This window comes from Arachis ipaensis, chromosome B9 (genome assembly GCF_059453495.1).
Source record: "Arachis ipaensis isolate K30076 ecotype BB chromosome B9, ASM5945349v1, whole genome shotgun sequence".
NCBI classification, from domain to species: Eukaryota; Viridiplantae; Streptophyta; class Magnoliopsida; order Fabales; family Fabaceae; genus Arachis; species Arachis ipaensis.
Window position 1 is genome coordinate 118859351 of NC_142444.1, and position 20158 is coordinate 118879508.

General features: G+C 37.1%; 1 non-coding gene across 1 annotated transcript; it reads right to left on the bottom strand.

Moving 5' to 3' along the window:
• Positions 1–19749: 19749 nt before the first annotated feature.
• LOC148546094 (small nucleolar RNA R71) lies at positions 19750–19855 on the bottom strand. Its single transcript, XR_015901732.1, has one exon. It is a non-coding gene; the product is annotated as a small nucleolar RNA R71 (small nucleolar RNA).
• Between the last annotated feature and the right edge of the window lie 303 nt (positions 19856–20158).

The window sequence follows — 20158 nt, forward strand, 5'->3', positions numbered from 1 at the left end:
ATTGACAACGGTGATGTCCAATACACAGCTTGCCATGGAAAGGAGTATGAATGATTGGATGAAAGCAGTAGGAAACCAGAGGTTTAGAAGGAATAAAAGCATCTCCATACGCTTATCTGAAATTCTCACCAATGAATTACATAAGTATTTCTATCCTATTTTATATTTAAATTATATTTTAATTATCAAATCTCCATAACCAATTGAATCCTCCTGACTGAGATTTACAAGGTGACCATAGCTTGCTTCAAGCCGACAATCTCTGTGGGATCAACCTTACTCACGTAAGGTTTATTACTTGGACGACCCAGTACACTTGCTGGTTAGTTGTGCGAAGTTGTGACAAAGAATTAAGATTATGAACGTGCGTATTAAGTTTTTCGTGTCGTTACCAAGGAATGAACGATCACGATTTCGTGCACCAGAAAATAAAACCTTACAAAAAAAAGAAAAAGAAGAGAGGCGTAATAGTTAAAGTTAAGATCATACTTAAGACAAAAGCATCAAAGAACTAAACAATCAATTCTAAAAATAGGATTTTAATAATTTTACAGTTAAATAAATAAAAAATGAATTATAGATAAAGGGCTTAAGTTAACTAGTTTTAACATGCATATAAGTTTGGTTACTTACTAGATGTATACTTTTCAATTAAATAATATTAAGTAAGGTGCAACTCTAATATGAAAAACTAACTATTATATAATTACTCTAGCCACAAAATTAATGTTATTGTATATATAGATGAGAGTGCAATTCACCTATATTACCATCTAGATGATTATATACACCTGCTCCTACCAAATAACAATAATCTGTGTGCGAAAATTTTACCAAAAGATAAGAAAAAGGTGAGAAAATATATGTGAAATTTTGAAGCATGCTAATTGAAGTTCAAATTAGCTTCATGATTTCATCATAACACTCCTACATTTTACTGTTCCAAGTTGGTAGAACAATTTGAGTCAAAGAACAAATAGATCTAAGAAGTGGTTTGCCATTAATTTATAGGTCTTTAGATTAAAAAAAAATACTTGGTAAATACTCGAAAAGTTTTTGTGCAAGACTCATTGCTTCTTAACAAATGAAGTACCTGTCACAGTTGAAGGTACAAGGACGCACCCCAAATATTTTATTTCAAATTCCGAGATATCCGCTCGTCAGAGAACTTGCTTCAAGGAATTTAATTTTATCCTATGTCATCGAAGAAAACAGAACCCACAAATTATCTCACAAGCGTTTAAAAAATAAATTAGAATAAAAGAAAAAGAGAAAAAGAAGATGGTAACATACATTTGGAACTAATGATTAACTCAACTTGAACTTATTTGTGTGAAAATTCAGATAATCCAAAAAATGACATAATTGAATGTGAACAAAGTATCATAAGGAATTTAAATATGCACAGGTTAAGATTTGTTTAATTTAAATATGTTTAGTTAATTTACAATAATAACGTATTGGTGGTGGTAGACAAAGTCTACTATCCTCTCAAACCAGTCAGAGAACGTGGTCTCATAATATTGACATCACTATAAGACCAGTTGAGCACATGATATCTATCTTCATTTACCCCCTCCAATAATATTATCCATTTAATACCAATTTTGCGCCTACTGTCATGCGTTTAAAACCCCCTCTCTCCCTAGCTACCTAAATAAGTATTCAAAATACCTTTGAGTCAATCCATCTCTCTTAGTTGAACTTTCAGAGAAGCTAGGAAAAGATGGTGAATAGATACACTTAAGAAAAGATGTGGTCATCAAAGTATATTTAGGGAGTGTGTCCTTACAAATAAATATAAAAAAGTACATCTAAATGAAACAGGACAGTTAAGATTGTCTTAATCACTTGGATAATTAGTCATATTTTTATAACTAACATATAAATTATAGAGAAACACAATAAAGATGAACAACAACAGCGGAGGGGAAAAACAAAAAAAGCAACAGCAGAAGAAGAAAGAGGAATTGAAGGAAAATGAAAGAAAAAAGATAGAAGGAAGAATAAATAAGGGTGACCAACTTTTTCGGGTTTTCATTGTTAATTATCTTTTGTGCAATCTCTTGTGTTGGTTAGTTATGGGCAATAATCTTACTCGTTTTATTTGAAATGGTTTTTGGTTTTCACCATGATGTGTAGAGCAGTTCACGCAATCTTGTGATCATTTTCTTTCTCTGAAAATTGCTAGACTGGATTATAAAGCTGATATGATAATATAGAAAAAGGACCTTAGGAAACTTAGTAATCCCTTGGTGTAAATATTGTCAGAGAAGGTTCATATATAATAGATTATAGATGTGTGCCAATATTTCATCATTCATGAAATTTCAAGTAGATATTTCTTTAAAAAGTACTAACTACCATGGCATTTTGCATATCTAACCTCTCTCATTTGAACACTATAAAGTGACTAACTTTGTTTCTCCCATCCAAAAAAGAAATCAAACCTTAATTTAAATTTAAATCTTTAGGTGTTGCAATTGTTACAATCTGAGTTATTTGTGAATCTCTTTGTCCTCTATAATCTAAAATCTTTGCCTATGTTATTCATCATTGTTAGTTTGTTTTCCTTTATTTTATTAATTAGTTCTATTATTACTATTATTATTATTATTATTATTATTATTATTATTATTATTATTATTATTATTATTATTATTATTATTATTATTATTATTATCACTACAAGAAAAACACTCATTCAGGTACACTTGAAAAGTGTAGCCAAAAGTGAAAAAAATAATGCCTTAGGCTACGGCTACGCTTTCTAGGGTGATTCCTATTCGGCCGTAAAAACAGCTTTTGGGAGAAAAAATATTGCATCAAGCATATTTGTTGTTAACTCCTACGAAAGGCTGAACATAAGCTTTTCCACCTGTCAACAGGTACATCGTGTGCAGAGCTTGGTCGATACCCTAGATGCTCTAAAGGCATGAAATGCCAACCCTTTTAGTAGTAGTGACAATGGTGTGAAAGTTACAACCCAATGGGAGACCTTTGACTCCGAAATGGGAAACTCTAATGCCCCACCTTCAACATCATCTTCTACTAAAGTAACTAAAGACTGGGAACGGTTCGATTAGCTCATAAGTTGCTGTGGAACATTAAATTATAAAGTTTATACAACACCATAGGGTTGGACTTTGATGCTTCATCATTTATTCAAGGTTCAATCTTTCTTAAGTTTGCTGTATATTTCTGGGCACAAAGATAAGATTGCTGGTTAGCTTGTGAAGTAGGTGGCAACAATTCTGGTAGCATAAGAATTCTTTCCCTTAATAGAGGTAAGACTGATAGCACTCAATCCTCTGCAGACTTCATAATATTATAGACATGAGATGGGAGCCCCATCTACTTAGTTTTAGAACTAAACATGTGTATAAGTTAAATTGTATTTTTTTAGCTGAATAGTATTCCTACACTGTTATGGTTAATGACTTAACGCATTTTTATTTAAAGGTGTTTCTTTTATTGCATAACTATTCTTGTAACAAGGTTTTTGTTTTATTTTATTTCGATGGCTCTATGAGTTGCAAAGCATATTAACTTTTATATTCTTTATGAAATTTAATTTTTGTCTTAATATCATTGAAAATGTTATATTTTAAGATAAAAATAGCAGCAAAAAAGACTCAATTCACAGCCAGAATTGTAGTTGTGTGGACACAATTCAGAGTCACACAACTTAAAATAAAAACACACTTACATACATAAACTTAGCCATGGTGAAATTTTGCTACAAATGTTAACAAAGAGCACACATGATCTTAGATATTAGATAACATTTAGATATAACTCATTACAAATCTGATGCATTTTAAGAATTCTTTCAACCCAATCATGGTTGTATCTAACAGTTTCATGTGACAGAAAACACAATCAGCAAGGGAAAAAAAGAGAACACCGAACTCTGTTTTATAACTCTTCTGTTCTGTTTTTTATTTTTGCTTGGATCTTTCCTAGTAAAAATTTTTGACTTGGTTTCCTGCTCCATTGACATACCACAGAAGGAAAACCTGTGAGTGCTCTTGGATAATTAGTATTAATCACATGGCTTTGGGTGGTTTTGAGTAACAAATCAAACTATACAGCTAGCCTAACATCCATCCTCACATTGCAGCCGTTGTCATCCATATATTTTCAGCAAAGAATTGGGAACAATTAAATTGGGACTAGATTAGGGACCGAATTGGGACTAGGGTTCTAACCAAATTAGGGACCAAATTGGAAACTGATGGGTAAACAAATTTGGTGCACACAAATCCGATCAACAATCAAAATTATTCAATTCAAACAAAGGTACCAGGCCAACACATGAAATTAGAAGAGCAAGAAACGGGGGAGAGAGCGAACCTGAAAGTGAGGAGAGGGTGCGGTCGAGCGGCGCACAATAGGGTACGGGGGAAGGTTGAGGATGACGACACCAGGGAGGTCAGGAAGCCTCACGATGACATCGGGACGTGCATGGCGGAGGAACGAACAACGGACATGCCTATCCACCCTCCTTTCACGCGTAGGAGATATTGATAAACCCATATTTTATGATATATTTTGTGCTCAATTCAAGAGATTTATTCAATCCTTCACCCACTTATTCATGTAAATTGCATGGTTTCACTTTTCCTTCCTTATTATGTGATATATGTGAAATACATGTTTCCTATGCTTTGAAATTAGTTATTTTAATTACCCTTTATTACCATTCGATGCCGTGATTCGTGTGTTGAGAAGTTTCAGATCTTCTAAGGCAGGAATGACTTAAAGGATGGAAAGGAAACCTACAAAAATGGAAGGAAAGCACGAAATGGAGTTTTTGAAGAAACTGGCAGCGACATGAACGCATGGATGACGCGGTCGCATGCGCAGTGTGAAAAGGCAGCGACGCGAACGCGTTACTGACGCGGACGCGCGTTATGAGCAGAACACAGATAACGCGTACGCGTGACCGAAGCGAACGCGTGATAAGGAAAACTCCAGATGACGCGACCGCGTGACCCACGCAGACGCGTGACAGATGCCACGCACCAGAAAATACAGAAAATGCTCCCAGCGATTTCTGAAGCCCTTTTTGGCCCAGATCCAAGTACAGAAAGCACAGATTAGAGGTTATAAAGTGGGAAAATGAATTCATTCATAAGAATGTCTTCAATTATTCACTTTTCATAGTTTAGATGTAGTTTTTAGAGAGAGAGGCTCTCTCCTCTCTCTTAGATTTTTAGGATTAGGATTCCTCTTAAAGGATTTAGAATTTCAACTCTTCATCAGGTTCAATATTCCTTTCACTTTATATTTCTCTTTTACTTTCAGATATTTTAATGCTATCATTTAATTACTTATGTTGCCAGATTGGCTTATGAACTCTTTATGTTTAAATTGATTTTCTCTTATTAATGCAATTGAGGTATTTCAGATCATTGATTCTTATTTAGCTTTTTATGTTGTTGGCTTTAATTGATTAACTGGAAGCTCTTGAGTCATCAACTATCCGTGATTGGTTGTTATGTCGGCTAAATTGACTGGTATTCCACTAACTCTAGTCTTTCCTTAGGAGTTGGCTAGGACTTGGGAATCTAACTAATTAGTTCACTTGACTTTCCCTTGCTTTCATAAGGGTTAACTAAGTGGGATTAACTTCCATTCTCATAGGAGTAACTAGGATATGACTTCCGAATTTTCATACCTTGCCAAGAGTTTATTTTATAGTTATTTATTTATTTTTCTTGTCATTTAAATTACATGTCCCTTACTTGCAAAACCTCCAATTTACAAAACTCGTAACCATTAATAAGAACATACATCCCTGCAGTTCCTTGAGAAGACAACCCGAGGTTTAAATACTTCGGTTTTCAATTTTAAAGAGGTTTGTTACGTGTGACAACCAAAACGTTTGTAAGAAAGGTTGATTGCTTGGTTTAGAAACTATACTTGCAACGAGAATTTATTCTGAATTCTAAACCGTCAATCTTCAGTTCTTCAAAATGGCGCTGTTGCCGGGGAACTGCAAACGTGTTCCTTATTATTGGTTATTGTAAATATTTTTCTTTTATTTGTTTATTTGTTTTTGTTTTTCCTTTTTATTTCTACTAGCTACCATGAATTCTCACCCCTCTCGCTTTGAGTTTGGTTCTAATATTGTTGAAGAGAATGAAAGCTATAGCAAGAACATGCATCAAGGTCAGAGCAATCAAAGATGGATGGAGCCAAGAGGATCTGATCAACCCTTTAGGCAACAACACCCTCTAAGATATCATGGGAAATGACCCCCTTGTAATCACCAACAAGCCCCACCGTGTGCCTATAGACCATCCTCTCAACGTAGCTTTGAACCACCACACTCACAAGTTCCTTTTCACCACTCACCACCGTATGATCCTTATTTATCCCAATTCCAATCTAATTACTCCCTAACACCACCACTTCCCTATGTACCATGTCCATATCCATCACCTCAAGAATCACAGGCTCGCCTCAAGGAAACAGTAGATCAACTTCATACAACCCTTCATCAGCTGGAGCAAGCAATACATCAATTATCTTCCAGACGTTTAGGCACTCAAGGAACTCCAATAGCTTTATGTGGAGAATCTAAGGACAAACGTAGCATGAAGGAGACACTAGAAACCCCAGTAGGCAGTAATGAGCATAACTTTGTTCTGGAACAATTAGAGGAAGCTCAAATTATCCAAGAAGAAGAAGTACTGATTGAAGATTTAGGAGATGCTGAACCTCCATAGGATCCAGAGTTGTGAAAAATTCCGTCAAGGACGTTACAATTGATGCTAAGAAGGATAATGCACAACCCCAAAGCAGGTATTTCATGAAGAACTAGACGGAATAACCCAAGACGCAAGTTTCCTTGATGATGATAGTCTCAAGTCAAGTTCTCTTAGTAATGAACTCGCATCCGCACGTGAATTTTCTGAGATTGAAGACCCTTATCCAAGTAAATATGAAGATGATGTCGAGGTAGATTTTTCTCAACCTCCAACTTATGACTTGACTGATGCGGAATATATCGAAGACTTTGATCAAGACATGGTTGCATTTGAAGAAGTTTGCAAAGAAGTGGAGGAATTCACAGAAGATTACAAGGGAGTAGAACTTACAGAACCACTGGAAACACCTATCCCAAGGCCATTACCACCTAATACAAGCTTCAAGTGGGTACAATCCTTAACCTTTATCTTTACTTTTCCACTTGAATATGGTTTGCTTGAAACAGATGGCCAGCTTAGAGCTCTCTGCGGCTTTAAGAGTAAGAGGAAAATGGCTCGTACTCAGAGCTGGTGTACAAGATTCAATAAGGTTCCACGCTTCAATTCGAAGTGCAAGGATTGGTATCAAGTTCAATTGAATGGGTCACGGAAGACGTTTGGTCATCTTGGTGAGAATACAATTTTTAAACCGCCCGGATGGAAGCATATAGATCAAGACAAAGGCGGATTTAAAAGCAAAGTTTGGGATCCTGGAATCTATTCTGATATTCGTCACCCCGTAAGGCTGAGAATCTGTTTGAAGCTGCTCAACAGCTTTACATGCCTAGTTTGGGACCCTGGAGGCTGTTGGCATTCCAAACATTGGTGGAGATTTCTGGATGAATTTAAGCATAAGCCACCATAACAGGAAGCTCATCCAATGTCCAACTTAAGGACTTTAACTAAAAGTGCTAGGTGGGAGATAACCCACCATGGTATGGTCGTTTCTTTTTCAATTTTTATTTCGTACTGTTTGATTTTATGTTATATTATTGAACCTGGATGTTATTCATAGCATTTGCATTAGCATTGCATACTGCATAATTGCATACTGCATAATTGCATACCTGCATATATATATATATATATATATATATATATATATATATATATATATATATATATATATATATAAAAAGAGGGCGTGCGACGCGACCGTATTGCTAACGCGTTTGCGTCAGTTGCGAAAACCACCTCCCACGCGTCCGCGTCAATCACGCGAACGTGTGATCTGGAAATCGGCATAAAAATCCAACGCCCAGAAATCTGGACTGGAATCGTGCGGCTGGTGTGCATTTAGCACAAAACGGCCCACGCGTTTGCGTCCCTGACGCGAAAGCGTCACTTGTAAAACACCCATCCCACGCGAAAGCGTGAGCGACGCGTTCGCGTCGCGTGGATATTATGGCACCCCAATGCAGACAGAGAGTTGTGCTGAAACGACGCTGGAATTGTGCGTTTAGCACAATTTCCAGCGACGCGGTCGCGTGCCTCACGCGACCACATCATTCATCCTTTTACCCATTCCATGCGATCGCGTCAACCCCATTCCACCCTAGCCACGCGATCGCGTGGATTCAAATTCACTAACCCCAGTGACGCGAAACCCTACCCCTATCGCGCCCTCATTCTTCCCTCCCCAGCCCCCCTCTGCCCCCTCTCTGCTCCCTACTCCAACACCACCACCCCAACCACCTCCGACCGCCGCACCATCCCCACCAACCCGGACCCACCGCGACGCCCACCCCCTCCTTCTTCCTTCTCCCCTCCTTCTTCTTCTCCCCTCCCATATCTCCCTTCCACCACCGCGGCCAGCCACCACTACCACGCCATCACCGCCGTGACTCCCACCACCATCACCCTCACCTCCCTCCCTTCCTTCCTCCTTAACCCCCTTCACCATTAACCCAACCCGAAACCCCTACCACCGAACAGCCACCCACCGCCGCGCCAACCACGGTTCGCCGCCTCGCCGCCCTACGCCACCACCATATTGCCGCCAATACAAACCCACTCCCACCATCTCTCTTCATTCCATACTTGTGCCTCTACTCACCAGGTTCCGCCGAACGCCACTTTTCTTTCATTCGTAGTTAGTTGCATATTTTTTAGTTTATGTTTAAAATTAGGCTAGTTAGAGATACATGTTTGTAGTAGATTCTAGGTGGTTAGGTAGCTAGGATGTGGTTAGTGGATTTAGGCATGATAATTGTGCTGTTCGTGCTTCTTGTTTTATCAATTCCGCAATTCTGATGTTGCTGTGATGTTAATACTGTTCATATGCTGTTCTTTACTGTTTCTGCTGCTTTTTACACTGCTTTTTCATGTTCATATTCTGTATATGTAATTGCAGCTTTATTTTAATTTTATGAACTGTTCTGCTTGCTATTTATTACTCGGGAACATCCAATTTTAGCCGGAATGCTGCCAATTTTTTGTAAATTGTTTTGATTTTCATTCATGTTTTGGTTTTGGCAATTTGATTTTGGCATCCCCTAGCTTTTCCCAAACCACTTCATGAATGCACGGGCAACATTCTTTTTCCTTTCGATTTTCTGGTTAATAAATTGCACTTTTGATGATTCGATTTTAATTTTTGCTATTTTTATATCTTTATGAATCATCATCAATAACCTGATATTTTTGAATATGAGTTGACTAGTCTTTATATTTATGAATTTCTTGTTACTTAGGAAACAATTCTCAATGCCACTTACTTTAACTTTCTTTCTCTTAACTCACTGCTTTCCACTTTTTCACTTTTAACCACTTTTAACTTTCTCACTTCCCCCTCTGCTTTTTGACTAACTCTTTCAACTTTTTAACTCATGGCATGATTATTGTTGCTCCTAATTAACAAGTATTCTACTCATAATATATTTTGGATTGTGATTTCTCATCTCAGATTTTTACCTCCGAAACAATCCAAAAGATACATTTATTTAACTCATTTCATTATTCTACTGCCCTTTTGCCACTATGTGCTTATATTACTATTATGCTATTTGCCGACTTATTTTTCTGCTCTGTTCTTCATTTATATCCTGGAATTTCTGCTTTTCAGGATGTCTGACCCTCAAAGAAAAGGAAAAGGCAAGGCTACCACTGGTAAAAGGAAAAGAGGTGAATCCTCTATGTCCATTCTGGACATTATGCATGATGACTCCTGGCGGGAAAAGTACTTTACCCCGCAGGAGAAGGCTGACCAGCTCCTCCCTGCTAATGATCCCATTAAGTTTGCAAACCGATACTGTGAGCTGAAGTATCCAGTGTTTGCCACCTCCAGAAACCTGTACCTGGAGCGAACTCTGAAAATTCCAGAAGAATTACAGCAGTACACCTCCGATTAGATTAAACAGAGAGGCTGGTTCTTCTTGGAGAGAAATTTGACTGAGGTCAATGCTTCTTGGGTAAGAGAGTTTTACTGCAATTATTTCAAGACTTCCCTAGATGCAGTGCACCTCAGAGGGAAACAGATATTGGTCACTGAGGAAGCCATTGAGGATATTCTGCGCCTTCCGCCTAAGTCAGATCAGCCTGACGGTTACCAAAAGGCTGAAGAGGACATGCGCTTCATGAGATTTGACAGGGATGCTGTCAAGCAGCGGATAGCCCTTGATCCGACTGTCCCATGGGTCATGGGTAAGAACACCACAATGCCTAAAGAAATCAAGCTTATGTATCTGAATGATGAAGCTTGGCTCTGGCACCAGATCCTGAGCAACTTTGTTATGCCAAGCACTCATGAGACGGAGCTGCCTGCCACTATGATCACCCTTCTCTGGTGTGTGCTGGAGGGTAAAGACCTGTAGCTGCCACGATTCATCCAGCACTTTATGGCCAGGGTCCATGTCCGAGGCACTCTCCCTTTCCCATATCTGATTACCCAGGTCGGCCATCGAGCTGACGTGCCTCGGGAGCTTGCTGATGAGAAGCCACCTGCTGCGCACTGCAAGAAGATTATCCCTCACAGCAGGAAGTTTCAGGCTTTAGGCTACAGACCTCCATTCGTGACCGCTTCTGATGAGACAGCCACGCCTTCAGCTGCCCCCTTCTTCTTCCACTGCTGTACCAGCCCCACCCACTACACCTCCACCTACCTCAGAGCCCGTTTACCACCTCGTGTACCGCTTATTCCAGCAGCTGGACCAGATGGAGCGCCGCAACAAGCGGCGATATGAGAGATCTGAGCGTCGCAACAAGCGACGCTATGAGCACCTCAAGATGATGATCCGATCTGGCAGCGACTTTCCCTCCGAGCCTGACACACCATCAAAGCCATCTGAGGAGGAAGCAGACGAGCATGAGGAGGAGACCCATCCACAGAGAGAGGCCGAGCAGGCAGGCTCAGAGCAGGCTGCACCACAGCAGGAGGAGCCACACCAGATTCAGGTCGTAGATCCAGAGATTCCTATCCAGTCAGAGCCCCTACTACAGCAGACAGATCCTCCTACCCTTATCCAGTTTGCAGATCCTCAGGCCACCACAGAGACTCATGCAGCCCATCCTTCCGGTGATGACACCCCTTCACACCCAGCTTGACGATGCTACATTTTAAGTGTGGGGAGGTCGCCATCCCTGGCATATTTCTTTTTTGGTGAACCACTACAGACTCTTTTTATCTCATTTTGTTTATTTTTCTATATTTTTATCTTTATTTTTATTTTTCAGTACTTGCACACTGTTCTTTTGCTGTATTTTTACTCAATTTCCGCATTTTGCACTTTAGTTTATACCTTAGCCAGTTAGTTTAGTTGCAATTCTAACTTATTAGTTATAGAATGTGGATTAATTAGTATAGTTTACCCTTTTAGCATATGATAGTTTGGTTTAAATTGAAAATAAAAAGGAAGTAAACTAGAGACTTTAACATAATCAAAAATAATCCACACACCTTATATATATAGCATTACATGTTAGTTAGTTAACAACATTTCATCAAGGAACAACACTAAAACTTTAAAGGCACCCTAAGATTTACGTTGAGAATAATGGAAACTCTTAATTTCTACTTGCATGACATGTATAACTGATATATGATTTTTGAGCTAGAAAACACACAGCCTGTGAGTTTTGAGCTTAATTGTATGGTTACATTCAAACCATAATTTTTATTCCTGTGTGTTTTGCCCTTCTTTTTCATTCTGATGTTCTTTACTTTGTTTTAATTTATATGTCCAATTATAGAGTATAGATACATACTAAGAGATGATTGAGGCCATCAATTGAATTTTTCCTCACTTATCCCAAAATTAGCCTACCTTTTACATCACCCTTGTTAGCCCCCTTGAGCTTTTTAATCTCCTCTTGTTCTATAAACCACATTACTAGCCTTAAGCAGAAAAACAAAATAAAAATCCCAAGTTGAATCCTTGGTTAGCTTAAGATAGAAATTGTATATTGTTTAAGTGTGGAAAACTTTATGGGAACATGGATGATAGAAACAAAGGTGGAAAGTTAAAAAGAATAAAGATGTTTCAAAATAAAAAAATTTTGGAAGCATGCTCATGTGAAATCAAAACAATTGAATTACCATGTGCATTAATATATATATATATATATATAAGAGAATCAATGCAAAAAGAATTAAGGGGATACAAAAAAATTCCCCAATTGCAAAAAGAATCAATGCACATGGAATAAAATTAAAGTTAATGCATGAGCTTGCAATACAAAGTGAGAAAATTTGGGCAAATAGGTTAAGAAATTTTGATTTATAAAATATGTATGTTAGGTGAGATCTTAGACTAATCAAGGATTCACTTATTAGCTCACTTAGCCTTATACATATACCCCTACCTTTACCTTGGCCCCATTACAACATTGAAAAAGACCTCATGATTTTTGTATGTCTGTATTCTATAATTGTTGATTGGTTAGATGAAGAACAAAGTTATAGAAAGTAAGGATAAAAAAAAGAAGAATAGAGTGATTAACCCAATAAACAATGAGTGACTAGAGAGTAAACACAAAATCCAGTGAGGGTTCAATAGCTCATCACCATATATCTCTGCTTAAATTGTTAATTGTCTTGCAAGTTTATAAAATATTTTTACACATCTCAATTGTAAAAGTGCTTTAACATTATCTAGGGTTTGGCTATGCATATATGATTCCTTGAGAATGTGAATTAATTTAACTACATGTAAGTTTTATATACAAGTGAATAACAATTAGAATTGCATGATTCATTTAGGTAGTTTGCATTTAGAATAGATTGCATTGCATGAGATTCCACCACTTTAACCTTACCTTACTCTTCATCTTGGATTTAGCATGAGGACATGCTATTGTTTAAGTGTGGGGAGGTTGATAAACCCATATTTTATGATATATTTTGTGCTCAATTTAAGAGATTTATTCAATCCTTCACCCACTTATTAATGTAAATTGCATGGTTTCACTTTTCCTTCCTTATTATGTGATATATGTGAAATACATGTTTCCTATGCTTTGAAATTAGTTATTTTAATTACCCTTTATTACCATTCGATGCCGTGATTTGTGTGTTGAGAAGTTTCAGATCTTCTAAGGTAGGAATGACTTAAAGGATGGAAAGGAAACATAGAAAAATGGAAGGAAAGCACGAAATGGAGTTTTTGAAGAAACTGGCAGCGACGCGAACGCATGGATGACGCGGTCGCATGCCCAGCGCGAAAAGGCAACGACGCGAATGCGTGACTGGCGCGGACGCGTGCCATGAGCAGAACACAGATGACGCGTACGCGTGACCGAAGTGAACGCGTGATAAGGAAAACTCCAGATGATGCGACCGCGTGACCCACGCGAATGCGTGACAGATGCCACGCACCAGAAAATACAGAAAATGCTCCCAGCAATTTCTGAAGCCCTTTTTGGCCCAGATCCAAGTACAGAAAGCACAGATTAGAGGTTATAAAGTGGGGGAATACATTCATTCATAAGAATGTCTTCAATTATTCACTTTTCATAGTTTAGATGTAGTTTTTAGAGAGAGAGGCTCTCTCCTCTCTCTTAGATTTTTAGGATTAGGATTCCTCTTAAAGGATTTAGAATTTCAACGCTTCATCAAGTTCAATATTCCTTTCACTTTATATTTCTCTTTTACTTTCAGATATTTTAATGCTATCCTTTAATTACTTATGTTGCCAAATTGGCTTATGAACTCTTTATGTTTAAATTGATTTTCTCTTATTAATGCAATTGAGATATTTCAGATCATTGATTCTTATTTAGCTTTTTATGTTGTTGGCTTTAATTGATTAACTGGAAGCTCTTGAGTTATCAACTATCCGTGATTGGTTGTTATGTCGGCTAAATTGACTGGTATTCCACTAACTCTAGTCTTTCCTTAGGAGTTGGCTAGGACTTAGGAATCTAACTAATTAGTTCACTTGACTTTCCCTTGCTTTCATAAGGGTTAACTAAGTGGGATTAACTTCCATTCTCATAGGAGTAACTAGGATAGGACTTCCGAATTTTTTATACCTTGCCAAGAGTTTATTTTATAGTTATTTATTTATTTTTCTTGTCATTTAAATTACCTGTCCCTTACTTGCAAAACCTCCAATTTACAAAACTCGTAACCATTAATAAGAACATACCTCCCTGCAGTTCCTTGAGAAGACGACCCGAGGTTTAATACTTCGGTTATCAATTTAAAGAGGTTTGTTACTGGTGACAACCAAAACGTTTGTAAGAAAAGTTGATTGCTTGGTTTAGAAACTATACTTGCAACGAAAATTTATTTTGAATTCTAAACCGTCAATCTTCAGTTCTTTAGATATGCAGCAGCTTCAGCAGATTTGTGACCCGGAACGATATGGCGGCTGCAACTGATGGAAGGAATGTATACCGCGGGAGTAAGTCTTGGACCTGGTGATTGGCGGCTTTGCCCCCTTTTGGGTTCGCGTGCAAACAAGGGAAATTGGATCTGGCTTCCTCCAATTTTGGTTTGGTTGTTTTGTCACTCTGAGCTTTATGTAATTTGGAGCGTTTGAGGCACAAAACCACAGCTATGGTGACTGGTCTTTGACGGACACAAAATCCGCGATAAGAACCGCAGCTCCTCCATCACGTTGTCGCGGTTTGGGGAGACGTAGGAAATTCGGCGCTGCTAAGCTGCGGTTCTCTTGTAGTGATAGTTGTACGCTCACAAAACACTCATGCATAAATAAAACAATAATATCGAAATAAAATTATACACAATATGTCAAAAAACAAAATTTTAAAATACTACCTAAAATAAACTAATAGTGGAATTTCTAAGAAAGAAGATATAGAAAATATTATTTTATTATCAAAATTTAATTTAAAAATTCTGTTTAAGAGATTAATATATTTATTCCTTAAAATGAGTCTATGTGTAACACCCTACCACACAGAGCCTTATGCTTAAGTTATAAGACAGAGGTGGCGAAGTATTATAACCTCTAAAAATAAAATTATATATATGATAATAGTAAAAAGGTTTTATAACTAGGAGCCTTTGAGAAAAAGGGTAAAAAGAAAAATCGTTAAACAGGAAAAAGCGCAACACTCACGAATGTGATAACGTAAGCAGAACGAGGTAAAGGATAAGTTAACACGAGTATATGTACAAAGAGTTTCAAAAATACAGATATCAAAGCTCAAGACTCGGTTTGCGAAGATAACCAGCCCGAACATTTAAGTGTATATATATATACATATATATGATCTACCCAAAATGAACCCAAAAGACAGAATTACAGAACCTGTTTCTCCAAAATAACCTCTAAGAAGAGTTAATATAGTATATATATAAATAGTGGAGATAATAAGTATCTATGCATGTACATATAACCAAAATAAAGCCCAAAAGATAAAGATCTTCGCCAAATCAGAAGCTTTCAGCATGCCTCAACAAGGAGCTCACATCCTGCATCTGAAAACCACAAAATCTGCATGGGTGAGAACCGGAGGTTCTCAGCATGGTAACAGTGCCCACATATCTAACATATAATGTCCTGGAAAAGCCGAAGGCAATCCTAGAACTTCTGATATATAATTAAAGCTTATAAACATAACTAAACCATGAGAAATGAAAATAGGCAACTAACTAAGGACCTTCAGTCTAACTAAACTCCCCTTTCCTCCGAATGTAACACCCTAATATTCAAATTCTTATGCTCGAGTCATAAGTCAATGATAATAAGGTTGTACAACTCTCAAGGGGGATTTATAATACATAATTATAAGTAAATTTGAAAGGAGTATTAATCGAGAAGCCTGAAAAGAGTAAAAATAAAATCGCGAAGTCGTATCGCTCACGTATCGACAACTTAAAGATAAAGCGTGAAGTCGAAAGTGATACACAGATAAAGGCATAAAGGAGAGTAAGAGAAGGGCAGTGTATAGATATATAACATAAGTAAATAGCCACTAGTCGTGACCCGTGAAGTTTAGGCCGGCTAGGGTACAGTATGAAAGTAGTTGACAACAGAATCTCCTAATCTCTTCCAAAAGAAACATAAGAGTCTCTATAGGCAAGTTCAAAAGAGTTCTAAACATAATATAAGCTTTTCAAAATAAAGGTGGAGATATTCTAAGCAAAATATAAAGTAGAGAATATAAAAATCTTCGTCGTCTCTCAGATGAACCACAGCTCACTTCTGAGCACTTGGACCTATATATGAAAAACAAGAGATATACACGGAATGAGAACCCCCAACCCATGGGTTCCCAGTACGGTAAAAGTGCCAAATAAATACAATGCATTGTAATAAAAACTCACTAAGAATCCTAAACTTCCTTTCACCAAATATTCATCCTATGTTCTTGCTAATCCATAAATAGGCAACTATCATAAGGGAATGCTAAATCTAATTCATATACCTCATGCTTCCCAACTTTCTAACTCTCCAACAAATCAGAATCAGAATCATAAACAAAACCATCACCAGTTATTCTGCCTCAAAAATTCTATAGTTATACTTTATATCCTCACCTAGAGCAAGTGAAATCACTTCACTGCGTCTACCCAGGGAGCTCAAATTACTTCATGCAATAATCATCATTTTAAATTAATCATATCATTACTCCATCTCAACAAGAACAGCCCTCAGCGTCAACTGACACCAGCATGAGGGACCTTTCATTTGTACAAATACAAGCAATATAGGCAAGTAATGCACAATAACAAGTAGAACAAGTAGCACATAATCAGGTAACATAGCATATATGATGTAGCAATCCAAAACAAATAGGCAAACCCAAACAATTCAAACATATGCATATGATGTATGCCTGCCCTATGGTTGATGATATCATCTGTCGGTTACAAAGCCAACCCGACATGTTCTGGTAGCTAACCATTGGACAGAAACACCCATCACAGAGCAAGTAGGTTTGAGCTACAACCCCTTTGCTACTGTGATACGTAAGCATCTTTCCTATCTTTTCCTAGTGAATTTGCATTCAATTTGTCGAGTTTAATCAAGAATTAATTATCTTTTAGCCACAATGGATGCTACTTTGAATCGTTTTCAATTCTGTTTATTTTAGGTAGCATTTGGCTGGATTTGATGGAGTTTCCGCAGAAAAAGAGAAGAAGGCGAATGATGTTGTCAACCCTGACCTCTCTGCACTCAAACCTGAATAACTTGAGCTACAAAGGTCCAATGAACGTGATTTTAGTGGCGTTGGAAAGATAACTTCCAGAGATTTCCAACGTCATATAATAGTTCATACTTCTTTTCCACCAACACTGCCAAGGCTGCGCCTAACTTGAGATTTCTCAAGTTAGGCGCAAGACATTAACAATAACATACAACAATTGCCTTCAATCCAAGTAAGGCGCAATAAATCTTCAAGTTAGGCGCAGCACATGAGAGAAACACACTCTTTCTCGCTGCATCCCTCAAGTAAGGCGTGGTCCTTAGTAAAGTTTAGTGGTCCCCATGTTTACAAGGTTTGTGCGGATTGTTTGATTGGTTCTGATTAAACTTTAATTTTTATTTTAGAATAGGAAAAAATATTATTTAGTTTTAGAAATTATAATTTATATTAATTAGGATTAGATATAAAAGGAAAAAAGAATCATCCCTTGGGGCTTCTCTTCTCTCTTACCTCATTCCGCACTTTACAGTTTTACGAATCCTAGTTTTTCTCTCTGCATCATGAGCAACTAAACCTCCACTGTTAAGGTTAGGAGCTCTGTCTATTGTATGGATTAATATTATTATTTTTCTATTTTAATTCATGTACTGATTTATAATACAAAAATTATTTCCGTTCTTTATTTTATGAATTTGGGTGGAACGGAAGTATGACCTTGATTCAAATTGAGTTCTTGTATAACTTGGAAAAGCTCTTTACTTGAACAATAGCTTGAAAACAATTTCTCCTAAATTTCTAATTATCTGGACTTAACGGGATACGTGACATATAATCCTCTTATATTTGGGTAATTAGAATTTTTGTGGCATATAAACTAGAATTGAACTTCACCCTCTAATTGGAATTAAGTGACCAAGGAATTGGCGGTTGATGAATTTTAGAGGAGACTAAAAAGGTCTAAGGAATTAGGGTTTAGTCACATATAGTTTGCCATGAATTAAATCTTGCATGATTAAAATAGTTAGTAAGAAAAGCCAATCCGAAAAATAGATAACTCTAAAGCCTTAACTGTTTCTCCATACATATTTCATAACATGTTTACTGCTTGCTTTATTAATTTTCTGGATTTACTATTAATGCGTTTGAACTCTTAAAACATCATTTTATGATTGTCTAACTAAGTAAATTAATCAACCATTATTGCTTAGTCCATCAATCCTTGTGGAATCGACCCTCATTCACTTGAGTTACTACTTGGTACAACCGGTGCACTTGCCGGTTAGTTTGTGGGTTATAAAATCCGCACCAAGTTTTTGACACCGTTGCCCGGGATTGACGGTGATTTATAACTACTCGTTGTTTGATTACTTAGATTAGATAATTTGTTTAATTAGTTTCTTTTAGCATTATTAATTTTTATTTTCCATTTCTTTTTATTCCTTTGATTTTTCTCTTTTTTTCATTAGCTTTCCCTCCTCCCCTATTTCTTTCTTTTCCTTTTATTTTATTGTTTAGTTTTAATATATATATAAAAAAAGAGACTTTCGTTCTTTTTCTATTATTTATTCCTCTTTTAATATTTCATTTTTTTATAGGTGCCTCTGCTTTAGTTTAATTATATTTGTCCCTAATTTTCGAATATTGCAGGATTTGTTTCTCCTTAATTCCTGAAATTAAGTTTGGTATTCCCTAGTTATTTTTATTTTAATTTTTCTTATTTATTTAGCTCCATAATTTTGAAAATTTTGTCCTAAATTTACTAGTAATTTTCTAATTTTATTTAATTATTTTATTTAGTATTTTTATTTTAATATTTTACACAGGTTACCTCACAGGGAATTTTCTACACTCTGACATAGAGAGTCCCATCTTTTCTTGTCTTTTGTTTGTTTATGAACAGGAACAGGGACAAGGAACCTCTGTTAGACTTTGATCCTAAACCCGAAAGGACTTTTAGGCGACGTTTACAACAAGCAATACTTTACAAGGCTACAGAGTCCAACATGGATCATAATAGTCATGCTGCTATGCCAATGTGGCAAATCCTATTGGGAATGAGGAACCTAGAAGAGTGCTTGGCTCTTACACTGCTCCTAATGTAGATCTTTATGGAAAAAGCATTGTGGTGCCTCCCATAGCTGCAAACAATTTTGAACTGAAGCCTCAACTTATCACTCTTGTGCAACAAAATTGTCAGTATCATGGACTTCCACAAGAAGACCCGAATCAATTTATTTCTGATTTTCTGCAGATTTGTGATACTGTGAAGACAATGGAGTGAATCTTGAGGTGTACAAACTCATGCTCTTCCCATTTGCTGTGAGGGATAGAGCAAAATTGTGGTTAGATTCTCAACCCAAGGAGAGTCTGGATACTTGGGATAAGGTTGTCACCGGATTTCTGACTAAATTTTTCCCACCTCAAAAGCTGACTAAGCTAAGGGTGGAGGTTCAGACTTTCAGACAGAAAGATGGTGAGACCCTATATGAAGCTTGGGAGAGATTCAAGCTACTGACTAGGCAATACCCTCCGGACATGTTCTCTAGATGGACTTAGCTAGATATCTTTTATGAGGGTTTATGTGAAATGTCCAAGATACGCTTGGATAATTCTGCAAGTGGTTCTTTGCACATGAAGAGGACACCAGGGGAGACTATTGAACTTATTTAGTTGGTTGCTAACAACCAATACTTATATTCCTCCAACAGGAATCTTTTGCACTCTGAGACCTCTCAGAAGAGAGGCGTGTTGGAAGTGAAAGATGTTAATGCTCTTTTTACTCAGAACAAGCTTATGTCTCAGCAAATAAATCTACTTACTCAACAGTTGAGTGGAATGCAAGT